Source organism: Macrotis lagotis, chromosome 6, assembly GCF_037893015.1.
Source record: "Macrotis lagotis isolate mMagLag1 chromosome 6, bilby.v1.9.chrom.fasta, whole genome shotgun sequence".
NCBI classification, from domain to species: domain Eukaryota; kingdom Metazoa; phylum Chordata; class Mammalia; order Peramelemorphia; family Peramelidae; genus Macrotis; species Macrotis lagotis.
Genome location: NC_133663.1, coordinates 225,127,350 through 225,146,314, shown reverse-complemented (window position 1 = coordinate 225,146,314; position 18,965 = coordinate 225,127,350). Strand labels below are relative to the sequence as shown.

General features: G+C 36.0%; 1 long non-coding RNA gene across 4 annotated transcripts in view; it reads right to left on the bottom strand.

Annotated features, from left to right (window-relative positions):
* The window catches only part of LOC141491436 (uncharacterized), a 108,536-nt gene that overhangs the window by 41,902 nt on the left and 47,669 nt on the right, over positions 1 to 18,965 (bottom strand). For all 4 annotated transcript variants that reach the window (XR_012469606.1, XR_012469608.1, XR_012469605.1 and 1 more), the window contains 2 exons: positions 5,635 to 6,949; positions 4,497 to 4,720 (listed from right to left, as the gene is read on the bottom strand). This is a non-coding gene — a long non-coding RNA (uncharacterized LOC141491436). The remainder of the gene's footprint in view (positions 1 to 4,496; positions 4,721 to 5,634; positions 6,950 to 18,965) is intronic.

Genomic DNA, 18,965 nt, shown 5'->3' with positions numbered 1-18,965 from the left:
AAAAACAGTGCTTTTAAAGCTTTTGAAACTAAATGACCTGAGCAATAACCCAAAGTCAATAGTTAATGTAGGTATGTTTACTGAAGTTAAATGTTTTTAATTTCCCCGTGAAGGTGCTATGTTCACAACAAAATATATTTTTCTTGTGATTACATTTTAAATGACTTTGGAATGATTTCACCCAAGGGTTTCTTGAAGTCAATTTCTTGAAGGCAGACTATTTACAGTGACAACCCTAGGAATTATGCTGTGCCTGTAGAGCTCAAAAGTCCTTCCAGAAAGCATTAAACTTAATGAGAACATTAAGTATGTTAAATGAAAAACTAACCCCATACTTTTAAAACTCCTAAAATGCCGCTCAATTCAATCTCACCAATAAAGGAGAAGGATTCTATTTTAACATCAATCTATGGTGGAAAAAAAGACTAGAAAACTAATTGACCACAAGTTTAAAAAGAGACAAGGGTGTGATGTAGTATCTTTCAGACGGTAAAAGTAATCCAAGGATTACTAGAAGAATTATAGATGGCAGTAATTCCATTGTACTCAGCACTGGTTTGGTCAATTTTTTTTCCAGTTCTGATTGCTATTTATTAATGGGTATATTGATAAGGTGGAGGAACCAATGAAGAAAATTCTAGTATGAATTTATTATTTCCTAATAAAGAATAGCTGGTTAACTGTGGCGGGGTGATATGGCATCCTTCAGGGCAAGTAATCACTGCTTCCTATAGTCTGTGGAAAAGAAAAGGACATGAGAGAAAAATCTGATCTAGATTTTGTGAAATCAGAAAGAGGTTCAGAGGAAAGATAAATAGAATCTCAATGAAATAAAATTCTTCAGAAGAAGTCATCCCAGGGGAGATGAGTGAAGCTCAAGAATTAAATTCTGACGATTCATAAGTAAAAAATTTCAATGAGGAAGAAAAATGGAATTTGTTTGAATCTGTCGATTTGGATTCTCAAAAAAACTCACTGATTTAGATTTTAAAAAAGAAACATATAGAAGATGGAAATAAGACCAGGGAAGAGAAAATGAGTATGACAGTTGATATACAAAGTCAATAAGGGGGATGGTAAAAGCCCTTAGCTGTCTAGATATATTCAAGTTCCCTTGCTTTTAGGAATGAATTCTTAGCACCCAGCAGCCTAGAATGATGCCTGCAGCATCACACATGCTTAACAAATTCTTAGTTGATTGATGGATGACATCCTCAGATTCTGAAAGAACTGGCCAAGTATGATTCCCAAGAAAGATAATGGAAAATGGTAGAAGTGCCATATGAATGGGAAATGACAGGTGCTATCTCTCAATTTTCAAATAAGGAAGGGGAACAAAATCTATAAACCATAGAGCAGTGAGCTTTACTTCCATTTCCTTGGGAAAATTCTAGCACAGATCATCAAAGATATTATCTTATTTCCTGAAAGAGAAACACTGAGAGAAACAGTGATTACAAAGATTCAACATGGTTTCATCAAAAGCAAATCATGTCAAATTAATCTCATTTCTTTTTTTAAAAAAATAGGAATACTTTATTTGTTCAGTACATTTTTTTTCATTTTTAATGAATCATTTACCATAAACCATTTAGTGGTACTTGTATTTCCACTGTTATTCAGTCCACACAGGAACATCAAGTATCTTAACCTACAGTTACGGTTCATACTGATGATGGAGTATGCACAGGCAGCTTCATTTATAGTATTCCTTGGACTGGCCACATTGGGAAAGGATGGAGAGCATTAATCAATGCTTCTGGGCAGGAGCATATATTTGGAGGGAGAAATGAGACGGAGAGGAGGTAAGGAGTAGTCTGGAAACTAGTGTCTCTTTCCCTTCATATACAGACCATCCTCTCTCAATTGCAGGGTCCAGTCCACAGTGTCCAGAACTCAGCTATACCCAACAGCCAAGTGACTAGGGATCTGCAAAGAAAGCAACACTGCAAATAGACTTGTTTATAAAGGTCCAGGCACACATTTTCTTCATCCAACCATTCGGGTCATGGGCAACAGCAGGAATAAGAGCAGTCCACTGGGACCTGACTGTGGAAACAGGCATCATTTTCTCTCCATTCTTAAAGATGCAGAATCATGTCTTCTTTAATAGCACTATGAATACACAACAAACCTCCAGCTAACTTTGATTTTTTACAGATAATGGAAAAAAGACCAGGAAAGACAGACTATAAAAAGGTTGAAGAGCAGCCCCAGAAAGAGTCTGACCCTGGGTATGTAGGTGAGCAGTTGATCTCTTAATGTCTGTACAATTAGTAACTAGGCAGACACAGACTATTTGAAGAATACATTGTGGAGCTTGCAGGGACTTGGTGAAAGTAGCAGAATAAGGGAAGGTCCTAGTCAGAGTTTCTCTTTTATATTCAATGGGATAAAGGATTCAGGAGATCAGTCTCTTCCCAATTTGACCCAGTTGTGAAGGGTAGGGGCAAACTCCAGCCCAAACACAGACACAATAGACATACCCCAGATCTCAAGAAGATAGCCAAGAAAGTTTCCATCCCATTCAGAGGAGAATGGTCAAGACAGGCATTTTCTCCTAATCTAAAGGTTTTCAGCAGGTACTTCCCTGATCTGGCAACAGAGCTTGGGAGTATGGAAAAACAATTTAGTCTGAAGGTAACTAAATCTAAGCAGAAATTGTAGAGATCAAAGTGATCATAGGGATCATAGAAGACAGCATGATGGTAGGACCATCAAGGTATAGTCTGTCCTGTATTAAAGATGGGCATGTCAAGGAGTCACTGAGACTGGCTTAGTTACACATCTCCAGGGCCCCAGCAGCCCCTTTGGAGTCCTGGGATGGTGACTGGGAATGAGGAACAACTCAGCATTAGCTATTTGAAGTAAACATCCTGGGGATAATGGCAAGGTCCTAGTCTCCAGGTAAGGGGTAGCTATGCTCATTGCACTTGAAGAATGTTTGATCTTCCTTCTGAGCACAAGAAGAGGCTGAGAAGAGGATATCTCTTAGTGGGGTGGGTAAAAAGGGGTTAGATTGTAGACTCCATCTACTTCTCATGGCAGTCCAGGTGGTCTGAGACCTGGCACCATTCACTTTTCCTCTTACCCCTAAAGTCAAATTATGAAGTTAGAAAGGTATGGTTTGCTTGGTTCTTTCACTTTCTTCAGTCCTTCATAAGGATCATTCATCCTGAGAAGTGTTCTGAGCATACAGAACAGCATACATCCCTTTCCACCCAGAAACCTCAGACACCTTCATCCACTCTCTTGGGACAGTTAACTGACAGGGCCCAGCCTCCAGTGTCCAGAGTCCAGCTGTGGTCAGCACTCATGGTGACAAGCAGCAGCAGTGGAAACATTGCTAAATTCCAGGGCAATGGCATCTTCCTCTTGCTAATCAGGTCATGATCAGCAGCAAAGGAACCTCACTGGAGACCTGACTGAGTATGCAGGTGGTCAGTCTGACTCCCCATCTCATTGTCACTAATCAATTGTTCATACACTTCCTCTTTGAAGCCAATATCATAGGAATGATAGAAATATGGTAAGAGTAGCAGAGGGAGGGGGTGGCTAGGTGGCATAGTGGATAAAGCACTGGCCTTGGAGTCAAGAGTACCTGGGTTCAAATCCTGTCTCAGACACTTAATAATTACCTAGCTGTGTGGCCTTGGGCAAGCCACTTAACCCCATTTGCCTTACAAAAAAAAACCTAAAAAAAAAGTAGCAGAGGGAAGGGGGAGGACCCAGATTAGAGTTTCTCTTTTATATATCCAACTGAGAAATCCAATAGGTCAGTCTCCCTTCAGCCTGTCCTGGCAGTAAGGGAGAGAACTGAGTAACCAACCACAAACACAATGGGCATGCCAAGGACCTCTGGTGAGGGCAGCTAAGGGGATGTCCCACCCCACACAAATCTAAGTAGAGCAACTGATAGAGAATTTGCTCTTACTCTCAAGATTTCTAGGAACTATATCCCTGATCTGGTCCTCAGGGGTTGGGAGGGTGACAAAACAACCATAATGAAGGATCCTACATCAAAGCAGAAATTGTGATAATAGAAATGATGGAATGAGGGCAGTGCATGGACGGTCTAATCAAACAGGATCTCTGTCGTGTATTCAGTAAAGGGATGTTAAGAAAATGAACCCAGACAGTCCTCTTTCGTCATCTCTAGGGTCCCTGCAGCCAGTTTGGTAGCCTGATATTGAAGAGGGGTGAGGAACAGTCGAATCATTACCTACTTTGAAGTAGACATCCTGGTGGACAATGTCCTTGTTTCTAATTAAGCACTTGGTCCACAGTGCATTTGAAAGATGTTTGACAAATCTATTTCTTCTCTTCTAGTGGAGGCTAAGAAGGAGCCATCCCATATTCCTTGGTGGGACTGGGTGGGGAAAAAAATTGTGGGCTCTATCTTCTTCTCATGTCAGTCTAGTTGATTTGGATCCTAGTCATATCTACAACTTTGTTCAACCTTCTCCCCACTCCCAACCCAAGTCAAAAAATCTTACCAAATGACTTTATTTCCATCAGTGCTTCAGTAAGATCATTCTTCTTAAAATGTCCACTGACACATGTGTATCCATCAATGTCCTGTTTCACACATTAGCTTTCACCAATTCTCAAGGAAACCAGAAATTTAAGTTCATCCCTCTTACTCTGATAGAATTACAGTGGGAATAGATTCTGAAATTCATTCACGTTTCTGGAAAGTAGCATGCTATTTGAACCAGGCCTTGAGAGGGAAGAAGGAAAAAATGGAAGAAATTGCTGTGCTCAGAAATTTTCAGGAATTATTCATAGTTAATTATTCATATGTTAAAAGAATAAATGAAGATTTTGTATGGTTATAGATAGCTTGGTATCTATGGAGATCTCTTCTCTAAGAACATCACCCAAAACTGGCCTATTTTCTAATATCCAGGGTCCTAGCAGCCATTTTGGTATTCTGTCATTGGGTGGGGGCAAGAAGAAAATTCCAAGCATTAGCTACTTTGAAACAGACATCTTAGGGATGGTGGACAAGGTCTTTTTCTTTATGTAGGTAGTGGCCATGTCCACATTGTTCTTGAAAAATACTAACAAAATGTATTACTTCAGAGCATTAGCAGAAGCTATGACAGGGCATCCCTTAGTGAGGTTGGTTGGGGATAGCAGGTTGTGGATTCTATCTGCTTTTCTTGCTAGTATAAGAGATATAGGTCCTGGAAGTGCTCACAATTCTGTTCCTCTTTCTGTGCAGCTAGACTGCTAGTGGTGGTCAGGAAGGTGTTTTCTTTTTTGATTGTTTCATTTACCTAGTTTTTCTGTTCCATTATGAAACCTCAAGCATCATCACCCATTCCTTTGAGTTATACAGATTATAGATGTTTTTTGCCCTGGCCTGCCAGTAAAAGCCTTCAATTAAGGTTTTTGAAAAATAGCCTGTCTTTGAGATGGGAAGAAGTGAGGGAGGGGGCTGGAGATCTCTGTCTCTCCATGTAATAATCATTCTCCCACAGCTTGCACAGCCCAGTCTTTAGTGTTTAGAACCCAATTGTGGTCAGCACTGAGAGCTACCAGGGATCACCCACAGGAGCAAACCCATTATTTCATGTTAGCTTCACCTGCCAATCAGACCATGGACTTCAGCAGCAACAGGATCCTTACCTGGGCTTGACTTTGAAGATGCAGTCGATTCATCTCCCTCTCCATCTCACTGTCAGGGAGCAACTCTTCAGACATTACTTGTTTGAAGCAGATATCATAGGGATGGCAGGGATGTGGAGTAAGTAACTGAAGGAGGGAAGACCCGGGTCAATTTCTCCTTTATATTCAGTGATCTGGGATTCCAAGAAATCTCTCCTCAAACTGATTGGGCAGTGAGGAGGATGAATCAGCAACACCCCAGATGCCGCATGCTTTGAAATCATCCCTGTGAGCATGGCAGGAGTCATGGGAGGGAAGCCAAGGGGATTTCTACTGTGAGAGAACAGTTGAGACAGGCCCTTCTTCTAATCACTTCTCTGATCTGGTATTGGAGCTTGGGAGTATGAAAACACAATTGAGCCTGAAGGTGACTGACTCCAAGCAGAAATTGTAGGGATCATAAAAAACAGCACATGGCAGGCCCATCAAGGTATAGTCTCTGTGCTGTATTAAGAATGAGCCTGACAAGGAGACCAATGGAGACTGGACTCATCTCTATGGTTCCAGCAGACACTTCGATATCCTGGCACTGAGGAAGAATGAGAATCAGTCCAGCATTAGCTACTTTGAAGCAGATATCCCAGGGATGAGGGACTTGGTCTTAGTCTCCAGTCAGGCATTTGTCACATTCCCTAGTGGAATGAGTCAACCATTCCTTCTTGGTGCTGGGGACAGTGAATCTGGTCCTGGATCTGGAACTGTCCACAGTGTTCTTTCTTTCCCTAAAGATAAAGGTTGCTACTTGTGAGGAATGTTTGATTTTATTGGTTCATTTTCATCAATCCTTCATAAGGATCATTCATCCTAAGATGTCTGTTGACAACTCTGCATTTATAAGTCTCCCATTCTTCCCAGAAACCTCAGGAACCCATTCTCAGGGGCCACATAGTTGATGGATTGTCCTCAGCTGCAGCCCTCCTGCCTCTCCACAATAGGAACGCAAAATGAGCTTCCAACAGTACTTGGGGAAGAGCCTGTGAGACCAGGCCTGGGATTCTCAGTGGTCTGGATCCTGACATGATTCACAACCTTCTCTCTCTGAGGTCAAATGCTACTAGTAGTTAGGAATGCTTTATTTGCCTGGTTCATTTTCATCAATTCTTTATGAAGATCATTCTTCTCAAGACATCCATTGCACTTGTGTTACCATCAGTGTTCTGTTCTACATATTGATCGTGGACGTTTTCACCAATTCTCAGAGATCTCAGATCTTCAGTCTTCCTACTCTTACCTAGCCTCAGTTGGTGCTTCTAGAGAACACTGTCTTGAACCAAGCCTGGGTAAAGAATGATAAAGAGAGAGAAGCCATGAGATTTCTGTCTGTCTCCCCCTCCATCTACTGACCATCTTTCATTAAATTTTAGAACCCATCCCATATTATCTACATCCCAACTGTGATCAGGAACTTTCAAAAATAGAAGCATGACAGCCCTTCAAATACTTGAAAGATCATTCTCATTACTTATATGGTTTTATCATTAAAATCCTAACCTGATGAGAGATGAAAAGATAGAGAAAGTGTCCTATAGGTTTGAGGTATTTTTTTCCTTCCTTAAACCTTGTATCTCATTGAAAGTACAGAAAGAGAATAGGGAAAGAAAGGAAAAAAGAACCTGTAGTTTTCTATTTCTATTTGAGTACAAAAGTCACTGGTCTAGAACACTCACTAGGTTGATTTGTCTAGGGTTACAAGGTCAGTATGTTTGTGAATCGGGGTTTGAAATAATTACTACATTATACCTTCTCTGATTAGGGACCATTCTAGTACTACAGGATTGTTGTGAGGGCCAAATGAGATGTGCTTTCCAATATCTGAGACCTAGAAAGAAACTTAAAGGTCATTGTTTCCAATCCCTTTATTTTACAGATGAGGAGACTGGAGCTGGCTTTCTGGATTATATATAGTTAGTAAGTATCTAAAACAGAATTTGAACTCAGGTCTTCCTGACTCCAAGTTAGGCTTTCTATCTAGTGTATCATCCAGAAATGACAGTTCCCATTAGTAAGATTCTATGGTGGGCACTATGAATGTTACATCAAGATGATTAAGTCACAGTATCTGTTCACATAGAGACAGAGAATATAAACACAACAATTGGCATACATATATGGTGAAGAAGGCAAAATGAACATTGCAGCTGAAATGATAAAGAGTCCCATGGAGAAAGTTTCATTTTTAGTTAGACTTTGAAGAATGGTTAAGATTTGGGGAGATTCCAATCAGCAAGGGATAGACATTCAAGATAGAAAAAACAGTATCATGTATGAAAATGAAGGAAACTAGGTAAATAGTAATTAAAAAGTTCACTTGAGCTACAGAGAAGTAAACGCATAGTGGGGAAAGTGAGAGATGAGGCCAAAAAAGATTGGTTGAGGTGATACTGTAACCAAAAGTCCTAGTCAGGAGAATTTGGCTCTTGATTCTATAGGTAGTAGAGTGGGGGGGGATAAAGAAAAGGGAATTGATATCAGAGGTACTGTACAATAGGGAAATTTTGCTGATTAATGCATATAAAATGAATTGGAGTACACACAGGTTCATAGATTTAGAGGTGGAGGGTCTTTCTCAGAAGACATCCATCTCCATCACTTAGAATCTTGCACAGGAAATAACAAAGAGAGCTAGGATTCAAACCCAGTTTATCTGCTTATTCCACGACACTAGGTAGTAGTAAAGACTAGATTTAGAGAGACCAGTTGCAATATTTCAAGCAGGAAATAATGGTGCAATGGCGCAACTAGAGGGGTGACATAGGGCATTAATAGAAGGAAAAAAATGTAGTTCAAAGTAGAATCATTACATCAAATAGGGAGAAAATATTAAATTGAATTCTAAAAAAGAAATGGGTTTCTGACCTGAGTGACAAAGCAGAATGATGGTTCTTTTAATGAGCAATAGGAAAGGTGGAAACATAAATTTGTTCCTCTATATCAATATTGTTACGCACACTTATTCAGTCAGTCAACAAGTGCATATTAAGCACCTATCATACTCAAGGCTCTGTGAATATAAAGCCAAATGAAAGTAGTCCTTGCCATTAAGGAATATATATTTATAGCATTTCCACTCTACCCAATTGAGTCTTTGGAATGTTATTTGACTTTAAAAGCACTTTGTGGCTCAGAAACTTCTCCATGAGGCCCCACCAATGTGTTTACGTTTCTGTATTAGCCATAGAACTCGCCTAATTCACAACAAAGAGATTTAGTGAAATAGCCTAACCACATATTTTCTCCATAAACCTTGTACTCGCTTTAGCATAAATGAACACCCACTCAGTGAAAAAAGTATGTCCGTCAATGAATCTATCATAACTGAGGCATAAACATGTTTGGTCAGGGCATTCATGTGAAGGGGGACACAATTAGAGAATATATCTGACCAGAGTTCACAAGGAGTTGCCATTGTCTTCGGCTGATGTCATAGTGCTACTTGCTGCTGAGCTTGTCCCCTACCAGTAACTGCTATCCTCTGATCCCACCATGTATTGTACCTCAGCTGTCTCTGTTCCATCCAACCATTAGTAGTCCAATATCTTTAGCTAACTTTGTGCAACATCTATTAGAGATACTGCAGTCAGTTAACCTCTTTCCTGAAAAGAGGATTTTGAATACCAGTTCTATTAACCATTTTTCATACTCACTGCTACCATCCATTGGGAAGAGTTACAGCTAGTAAATTTATTTCCCAAAGGGATTACCATAATTCTTTTGGCCTCCTCTTATATATCCAGTTATGTCTCAACTAGAGTCCTTAGTTGAGGTGCTGCAATCTCCAGAGGCACCTGATATTCTAGACTCCATCTACTAGAAGTAATATCATTATCTGTCTCCACTACAAAAAAGAACTAGAGTTATTTTCAGTCAGTCCTTGGGCTATAACAGGGATGTGATGTGTTAGCAAATATTTAACAACCAAGTCTCTGAATAAAAAAAATAAAAATATGCAACTACATTTTTAAACTGAATCTGAATCATTAAAATTTTGTCCATCATATTCTCAAGTTTAGAAAATCAAAAATCAAGCTTTGAGTTGTAGCATTTAATAGGGGTTGGAGTCTTGAAAGATTGAATGTCATCTAAAGAGAGAGCTGAATGGTGGGACAGTATTTTATTGGCTTTTGTTTTTTTCTCCAAAACTCTCAACAAGTCAGCAGGCATGGATAGAGAAAACTCTAGATGGCATTCCAAGTCTCTCAAGAATGTTCTTCAGGATACCTTCACAGAATATTTTCTCCACTTGATAAACTATTTTCCTGAATTTCTAAATTTTCTGAAAATTTAACTTTGGTCTATATATTTAAAAATTAGAGTTGCATGAGATTACTTCTCCCAAGATTCTTTTCTTTCTTTTTAAGATACGCTAACAGTAGCATCTGAGAAAGAAGGAAAAATAACAGCAATAACAATAGCCAATCTCTCTGTAACAAAGACTATTTAAACAAGATAAAATATACACACTGATAAATCAGCTTCTTCATCTATAAAATGAACTGGAGAAGGAAATGACAAACCACTCCAGTATCTACCAGGAAAATCCCAAAAGGGGTTGTAAAGAATCATACATTATTGAAACAACTTACCAACACCAACAAAAAATACATATACATTATAAATAATTTTATTTTAATAGACCATATCAAGAAAGGCCCCACCACCTGAGCTGAACCTTGAAAGGGAACCAGAGCTTCAAAGAGATATAATGAAAGTCTTTTTCTCTCAGTGTTTTTTTTTTTTTCAGAAAGGGATTTGTATAAGCACATCTTTATTATTTGTTCTGAAGGTTCAATATTATGACATTCCAAAGTAAATACAACAGTGTGGAAAGACAAATTTCAATTTTTATGAAATTGAATTTGTTGGGCTCTTCTTTGTCTTTTTAAAATATTTTGGAAGTGTTTTGATGGTCAATCCTGTGTAAAAATGGCTGCATGAATCTAGAAGCAAAAGACACTAACAAAGTATGCTTCTGGTTTTTCTTCTTTAGAGGAAAAATATAGAATGCCTGCAAAGAGGCAATTTAGTCTTAAGCTTTTAGATACAGACTTTTGGAATTCCTGTATATGCAATTATAACATATGTACATCAACATTATATATGCATTCATTTATGAATATATGTGTGTGTGTTTGTATACTCATTTGTTCAGATAGATCTGAGAAGTCAGTGAGTCAGGAGTTACTTCCAATGAAGGAAAGGTCATCCTTTCCATGCTTATCATTTTTGTCCTCTTATCTTTCCATGCTTATCATTTTTATCCTCTTAAAATTTCTACACAGAAAGTCTGTCCAATATATTGAAAACCCTCTTCAATTTCTCCTGACGTTGTGAGATTTCCAATAGAGTACTCAGGTTCTCCATTTACCATTCCTTTTTCTTACCATGTGATTAGCCCATCTCCTCTGCTTATCATACAATTATTGAATGTTTTACTTCTATTTTACTTTTGTATTCTTTATTGATTATTCATTATACCTTGCTCATTTCTGCAGTTTGATTTATTAATTGCTGTTGTCCTTTGTAATTAAAGAAGATCATGACATCAAATGAATGATGGCATGGCTTGCACCTTATATTGATTATGAGGGGAATGTTGTGAAAAGTAATCCTTCTCACTGCCTTGTACAGAACCATGTCCTGATCTAATAATATCTGGTGATAGACTGGATGCTCTGGGAGTCTTTGGCCTTATGGATGTGAATCCCTCCCACATCAGCAAGACTCCACAGCACTTTAGCAATGCTGGGCAAAGCTTCAGAATATGATTTTGTGGCAACAAATTGGCAACAACACAGTCTATCCAAACCTAATCATCAGTACAGTAATTTTATGAAAATAGTCTTTCACTGGTAGGGGAAAATTAACCTGTCTCACAATGGACTACTGTGTTCTTCTCTATAGCCCTCTATGTGATTTCATTTTTAATTCTTCAATGTCAAGAATCCTCAATCATTAATAATATTTTCAAGAATACTTTGCATTATACTATCCACAATGAATGCTTGTGCCAATAACTCTTTAAAAATTATATAGATGGAAGTTGTTTTATAGGTTTTATAGGTAGTTGATGATGTTCTGTCATTCATTTTTCCCCAGTATTAATAATCTCACACCTTTGGCATCTTCCATTCACAATAATTTATATGAGACCTTTGAAGTCCTCACAATTATGTTACCAATAATAAGAATCTACTTTACATAATTTTAGCACAATCAATATGCTTTTCCCATCCTTGTTCTCTTTACTTCCATTTCTGGCTTCTCTATTAAGTACATTTAGGACTGTGGTGTTATGGTCCAAGTGTTATGGTTCAATTATCCTTAATGAAGAGTTTTTAATAATGACTTCAGAAAATATTTTCCATTTTTTCTATTTGTATAGTCTTCCTTATATTTGCATACTCAAATATTCTTGGGATGGTTTTACTTGGTTGATTACTTTGTCATGCTTTTTTTTAATTGATTTTTATCCTCCCCTGCTTCCCTCTACTGATTCCACTTGAAATAATCCATCTTTCTTTTTCATAATATTTTATAAACAACTTATACTTTAATCTGATATTTCCTTTTGGCAGTCATCTCTCTTCACTTGGTAAATGAAGCTCTCTGGGCTATTTTGGTTTTCTTGTTGCTATGATTCATTTTGCATTGTTAAAACTTGTCATTTCTGTTGCCCATTTCTGATTTTAAAAAATTTTAATTATATACTTAAATAGTTTAAGGTTATTATGTAAACTTTATTTCATTATCTCTCCCTTCTTTCCTTCCTTTTTTCCTCTTTTTCTATTTACGCATCTATATCTTAGATCTAATAAGTCAATGATCTGACTGTGCTTAACTCAGGAGATAACTGCCATGTTAATAACAAGTCCTTTTCCTGTCAAAATATAACATATATTCTATATAATAATATAAATATGCTAAAATATAAGACAACATATGCTATGTAATGAGTTATAATGTATAAGTTATATGTAATATAACTTATAATGTATAAGTTATATGTAATGAATTATATAAGCTATGCTAAAATGATATGAAAATATAAAATAATGTAAATGATTAAAATTATTAAGTGAGTATGTCTCTCAGGCACAGATATTTACGGAAATAAGAAAGGTAGACTTACACATCAAGGCTTATGAGAAAATCCTACTCTATTAAGTAGTTTTCACTTATTAGTTGCACGTACCTTGCAATAGTGGGGCCAAAATGTGATGTAATAATAACTGACATTTATATGACACTTTAAAAATTGTAAAGCACTTTACCTATTACTAGGTGCCCTCTCCTCCACCCCCAGAATGCCTACACCTCCTCAGGACTTTAACTTTGGAACCAGTTAAATAAGATGGAAGTCCACAACTCTTATCCTTCCAGGAAGACAGAAGATCACCAGACATTACTATTTGTCTTGTGACTGTGACAAAAGGTTCTTTGGGCCATACTATCTGTCTTGCCCCTCTACCCTCCTAATCCCTAGGTACTGTCATTTGATTTACTAATATACCTAAGGATTCCTGGATCTTGTCATCTGACAATATAACAGAACTTCTCACCCTTTCCATCTTGCTCTGTCATTCAATTCTTTTATGAGTACAAGTGCCTTAAAAGCAAGAATTATCTTATTTTTTTCTATTTGTACCCCCAAATTAACATTGTCTGGCAATCTCCATCCCTCATTCCCAATCATTTAATAAATGTCTATTTCCTAGGAATGCAATTTATTCCAGGAAAGGACTTTCATGCATGGGGAAACCCAGCTACTATAAGGGATGAGGAATATGAATTCCAAGGAGTGAAGACTGTTCTTAGAATAGGGAAGTCATGAATAAAATAGCATAAAGTAGGGCAAAACTTTGCATTTCAGGAAACCCTTTGATTCTTGAATCTCCAGAGCTAGTACAATGCCCCTTACATAGTGAGTATTTTATAAGAGCTTTTTGGCTTGGATTGAATTGAAAAAATTCAACCAACAGGATCTGTTCTTTATAAAAGTTCTTTGAATTCAAAACTTTTCCTAGGCATTTTAGTTTATTTCATTTGAAATGTATATCTGTGGCTCTAACTCCATAATGGAATAATTTCATGATAGATTATTTGAGTTATTCTGGATTTTTATTTCAATGCATCATTCATGTAACTGTGAGGAAAGTGAAAGATGATGGCTATTTCAAGAATTAGATTTGGAAATTTAAAATGACCTTGTTGGGTTCCATTTCTTCTGGTTTCTGCATACTGTAAAGGAATATAACTTCTGATTAGTCATTTATTTAGAACTTTTTCAATGTAAAAAAATGAACCAGGTGTATTGTATTTCAGAAAAAAAGTGGTGGACTAAACTCAGGCTTAGCCTCCCAGAATTTAGCAACTAAGTTCACAGAACTTAGCACCTAAAATCAGTGAGTGATATGACAACGTATTAGTGCAGCAAGAAGATGTTAGGAAACATTTTGTAATCAAAATGAAGGCCTGTTCAAAGAATGTCCACCAGAAATCTTTTCTTCTGTTTGCCTAATACTTCTATGATCAGCTGTACTGGGGATACACTTGACTTGGGCCACTTTAGTAATTCAGACTTAAGATTTTAATGAAATAAGATACTCACAGACCAAGTGATACTTAACAAAGGATTTTACCTGACAATAGCATGGAAATGATACTCAGCAAGGATATAGCATTGCTTCAGCTGGATATAGACATTTCCCTGTCTATAAGGAGGTTGTAACATTGACTACTCTGGTCCCACTGCTTAAAGGACAAGGAAGTTGCATTTCTCTCTTTTTCCATGGTTTCCTAGTACCCCAAGGGGGTTGGGAGTGTCTAAATTCTCTAAAATGGTCTCAAGCTTCCACCAATAATGTTTCCTTACTTTTAGGGTTGGTCCCTTCATTCCACTAATGTTTAACAAATAGAAATATAATCCATGTAACTCCTAGGAACTTTAGAATTATTAGGATAGTTAGAAGGAGTATACATTAGACAAAGGACATATAAGTTGATGATGTTGGAAGGATCTCAAAAGAATAAAAGGGTGAGAAAAGGGGGAAGGAAGAGGTAGAATTGGAAAATTTTTCTTACATGGAAGTGTTCAAGGAAGAAATTTTATAGTAAAGGACAAGTTGGGGGGGGGACAGGCAAGCTTGAACCTCACTAGCATCAGAATTGATTCAAAGAAGGAAGAAATGTATACACATATTCAGTTGTGTATAGAAATCTGACTTAATAGGAAAATTAGAAAAGGAGATAAAAGAAAAGAGTTGTGGATGATTAAAAAAAAAGATGATGGATGAATTAAGGGAGGGCCCTGGTTATTAAAACAGACTTTTGAGGTGGGACAAAATTTTAAAAAGAGAGAGATGAAGAAACTAAAGAAGATGAAATAGAAGGAAATAAAACAATAATCCCATTTGGGAATGGGAATGGGATGTGCTCATCCATAAAACAGAAGCAGATAACTTAATGGATTAGAAACCAGAATCCAGCAACATATTGTTCACAAGAGACACAATTGAAATAGAAAGATATTCAAAAAGTTAAAATAAAGGACTGGAACAGAATGTGAAATGCTTCAGCAGAAATAAAAAAAGGGCAGGGGTAATCATGATCTCAAGTAAAGCAAAAGCAAAAATACACCTAATTCAAAGAGATAATCAAGGAAACTACTTTTTGCTAAAAATATATTACAGGGGTGGCTGGGTGTCTCAGTGGATAAGGCACCAGCCCTGGAGTCAGTAGTACCTGGGTTCAAATCCGGTCTCAGATACTTAATAATTACCTAGCTGTGTGACGTTGGGCAAGCCACTTAACCCCATTTGCCTTGCAAAAACCTAAAAAAAAAATTTTTTTTAATTTTTAAAAATACAAAAAAATAAAAATATATTACAAATTGAAATGTTTAAAATTTCTTAAAGATAAGAGTTTTTGGTAGATTTAAAATATGTATAATATTCATTTATGTTAAAACTCTAAAAAGTAAATTTATAAAACCCTTTTTCAAAGCATATTCCTAAAAAAAATCAGTAGTGGTTTTTAATGAAGGGATGCTAGAAAAATTTCCAGTGTGAACATGAACAGGAGGGGGGAAAAAAGATGATTTTTCTCCCCAAATAATTTTTACTTCACTCTGGAAATGTTCGATTTAGCAATAACAAGAGAACAAAATCAAAAGAACTATTTTGGCAAAAAGCAGGCAAAATGATTCCTTCTAGCAATTGACATAAGAATGTGTTTAGAAAACCCTAGAGAATCACTGAAGCTAATTAATAAAATTAATAGTTTTGACAGAAATCAATCTACAAAATTATCAGTATTTCTATACTTACTAACAAAAATAGGTGTAAAAGTTAGGAGGAAAAGCCTATTCAAAATAACTACAACATTAATAAAATATCTGGAAGTTAACCTATCAGGACACATTTAGGATATATAAATATAACATCAAAATTCTCATTATAGAAGTAAAGGAAAGCAAATATATTAGAGACAGAATCCTTGTTCTTATTTAGGTCTTGCCTATATGACAAAAATAAGCATTTTCTAAATTTCTTCATGGATTTGGTGTTATACCAGTAAAACTGACAATTGGTTACTTTATATAACTAGACAAATAATTAACTAATTTAAAGGAGAAATGTATGGGATATCAAAGGAAATAATTTAAAAAAACAGCAATTAAGGAGGCATATCTTGCACAAATTTTCATATTCAATTCTAAAGCAGCATTCTACTTACCATGGATTTAAAAAAAATAGAAAAGTAGAACTTTGGAATAGGAAAGATAAGGAAGCCCCAGAAATAAGTGAATAAAGCAGTCAAGTTTATGCTAAACGTAGGAACACAAATTAATGAGGGAAGCAGGATTTCTACAGAACAAATTAGAAAGCATCTTAGCAAAAATTAAGTTTGGAACAACTCTTACATACAAAATACCACAAGAAGCAAAAAAAAAAAAATTGATTGTGACCTAAATATGAAAGGTGATATTTTTAAAACTTAGGAGATAATGAGATCATGTATCTTTCATAATTATGTCTAAACTCAATAGGTGGGGAATGGATTTCAGAGAGGAAAAGGATTTGGTACTGAAAATAGAAAATAAGAAAAATTCAAAGTATATAAACAGATTTCCCTTCTGAAAGGTGATCTGCATTTAATAATGTCATTGATGGCCAATGCATACTGTACAGCATCCTAAAAAAATGTAATTGATTAGAACAAAAACAAAAAAAAATGGATTCTTTATAAAATGAGGAATAGAGGAGATTGGAAAAGATAAAATCATTTTAATTGTACAAAATTAATTTTTGTCTAATAAAGAGCAATATAGCTAGAATAAGATAAATTATTAAGTGGGAAATAAAATCTTTTCACTATATATCTCTGTTAAAAATTTGGTATCCAAGTTATGAGTTGATACAAATATATAAGAATAAAAATGATTTCTTGATGGAAAAACATTCAAAGGATAATAGACTTCAACAAATGATGAACAATCATGTGAAAGATTTATATCACTAACAAATGTAATACAAATTAAAATAACTAAATTTTTCACCTCAGATCTATAAAACTAATGGTGTTAAAAAGTGAAATAGTCCATGAAAAGAATAGTAGATACACTGATATATTGTGGGTAGAACTATGGATTGGCCTATTTTTTAGAACAAAATTAATTATGCAAGAAAAAAATATTCAAACTACTTTGACTTTTTGTTTCAATAATCCTTCTACTAGTACATTCCCCAAGGAGATGAGCAATAACAAGTTATTCATAGTAATCTTTGAAGGAGGAAAAAACTGAAAATAAAGTGGGTGTCAATATTAATTATGTAATAGCTCAAGCAGCTATTGTATTTGAATGTAATAGCATTTTATTATGATGTAAAAATGCTGAAAACCAATAATCAGAGAAACAAAAATACGTGTATGAAATTATGTATAAAGTAAAGGATGCATAACCAAGAGAAAAGTTTATATAATGACTACAGTTATATAAATGATAACACTAAAAGTTAGTTGAATTCTGAAAAAGCAAAGTGATCAGTCTTGGTACTGTAATACTGATAAGGAGACATATCTTATTCTAAGTAGAGTAATTCTAATTACAAAAATAGAATGCAATAGATACTTTGTATTTGAGTTGTTTTGAGTTGGCATTCCTTAAATGTTTTCCTTAGAGAGAACTCACATAGGGCAAGTGCTCTCAAGGGGGTCAGAAGAAGCAATACTGAGACACCCTGACGTTCTCATTGAAGAACTTTAGAATTAACTGTAAAGAATGGTATACCCTCATTAGTGAGGGTGCTGCACTCTGAGGAAGACAGAATTAAAACTGTTCAAAGGAAACGTGACAGTTGTAAGTTTAGAATATCCATCCCAAGTGTTCAAATGGACTATTTGTGCCCAACCTGTGGTAGAACATTCCTAGCTTGTATGGTTCTGCTTCAGCCACTATAATTTGTCTTGAACATGGTGATGTCATTTTGGTCTTCTTTGTTAAGAAAGGACAAGAACCAACCAGTTAAGAGTTAAAATTCAATGGTGTTGGTTGACTGTATATTAAAGAGAAAGAATAATTAAAAACAAAGATGTAAGAGTTGGGTTGATTGATTTACCCTTCTCCACTTAAAGTAGAGATGAAATGCTCAGTCTTCCAAATACAGTCTTTCAACTAAGTGTGAAGAGTTTTGGAAGCCACTTGATGAAGTTATATAAAATAAGATAAATAAGATACCAGTTCCAACTGACTGAAGGGATTTATCTAATCTGGAATGAGAGGAGGGAAGAAGTCTTAGTTTGATTTTGCCCTAGGTCTCCCTTCTCCTCTCCATTTTGGCTGAGGGAACATCTTTCAAGGTTTAAAAGGTCTAAACTTTAGACTCTAAAAGATATTGGTCTAGCCATTTTCCCTTTTGATGTCTTAGCTGTTGTATCTCTCTAAGTAAGCAGATAGTAGCCATTGTATTGGGAGTCAAAGATAAAATAACAATAGATTCACATCTTCACAGAAAAGCACAGCAAAGGAACTATGCCAAACCTTAGAATAATTTCTTGAAGTATCTGATATAAAAAGCTTCTAGTACCCCAAAACTCCTAGTTATCCCTTTGTAGCATGTGCTTTGTAGGATCAAGTCTACCTTCTTTTCTTTGGGCTCTATCTACTTGTTCTTACTGTTTCACCTTAGTAAATCCTGTTTCTCAAAACTACATAAATCTGACTAATAAAAATGATTCTTGATTAATTATCTTAGGGGAAAACACCCTGATGGGGAGTTTAAACATTAGAGAAT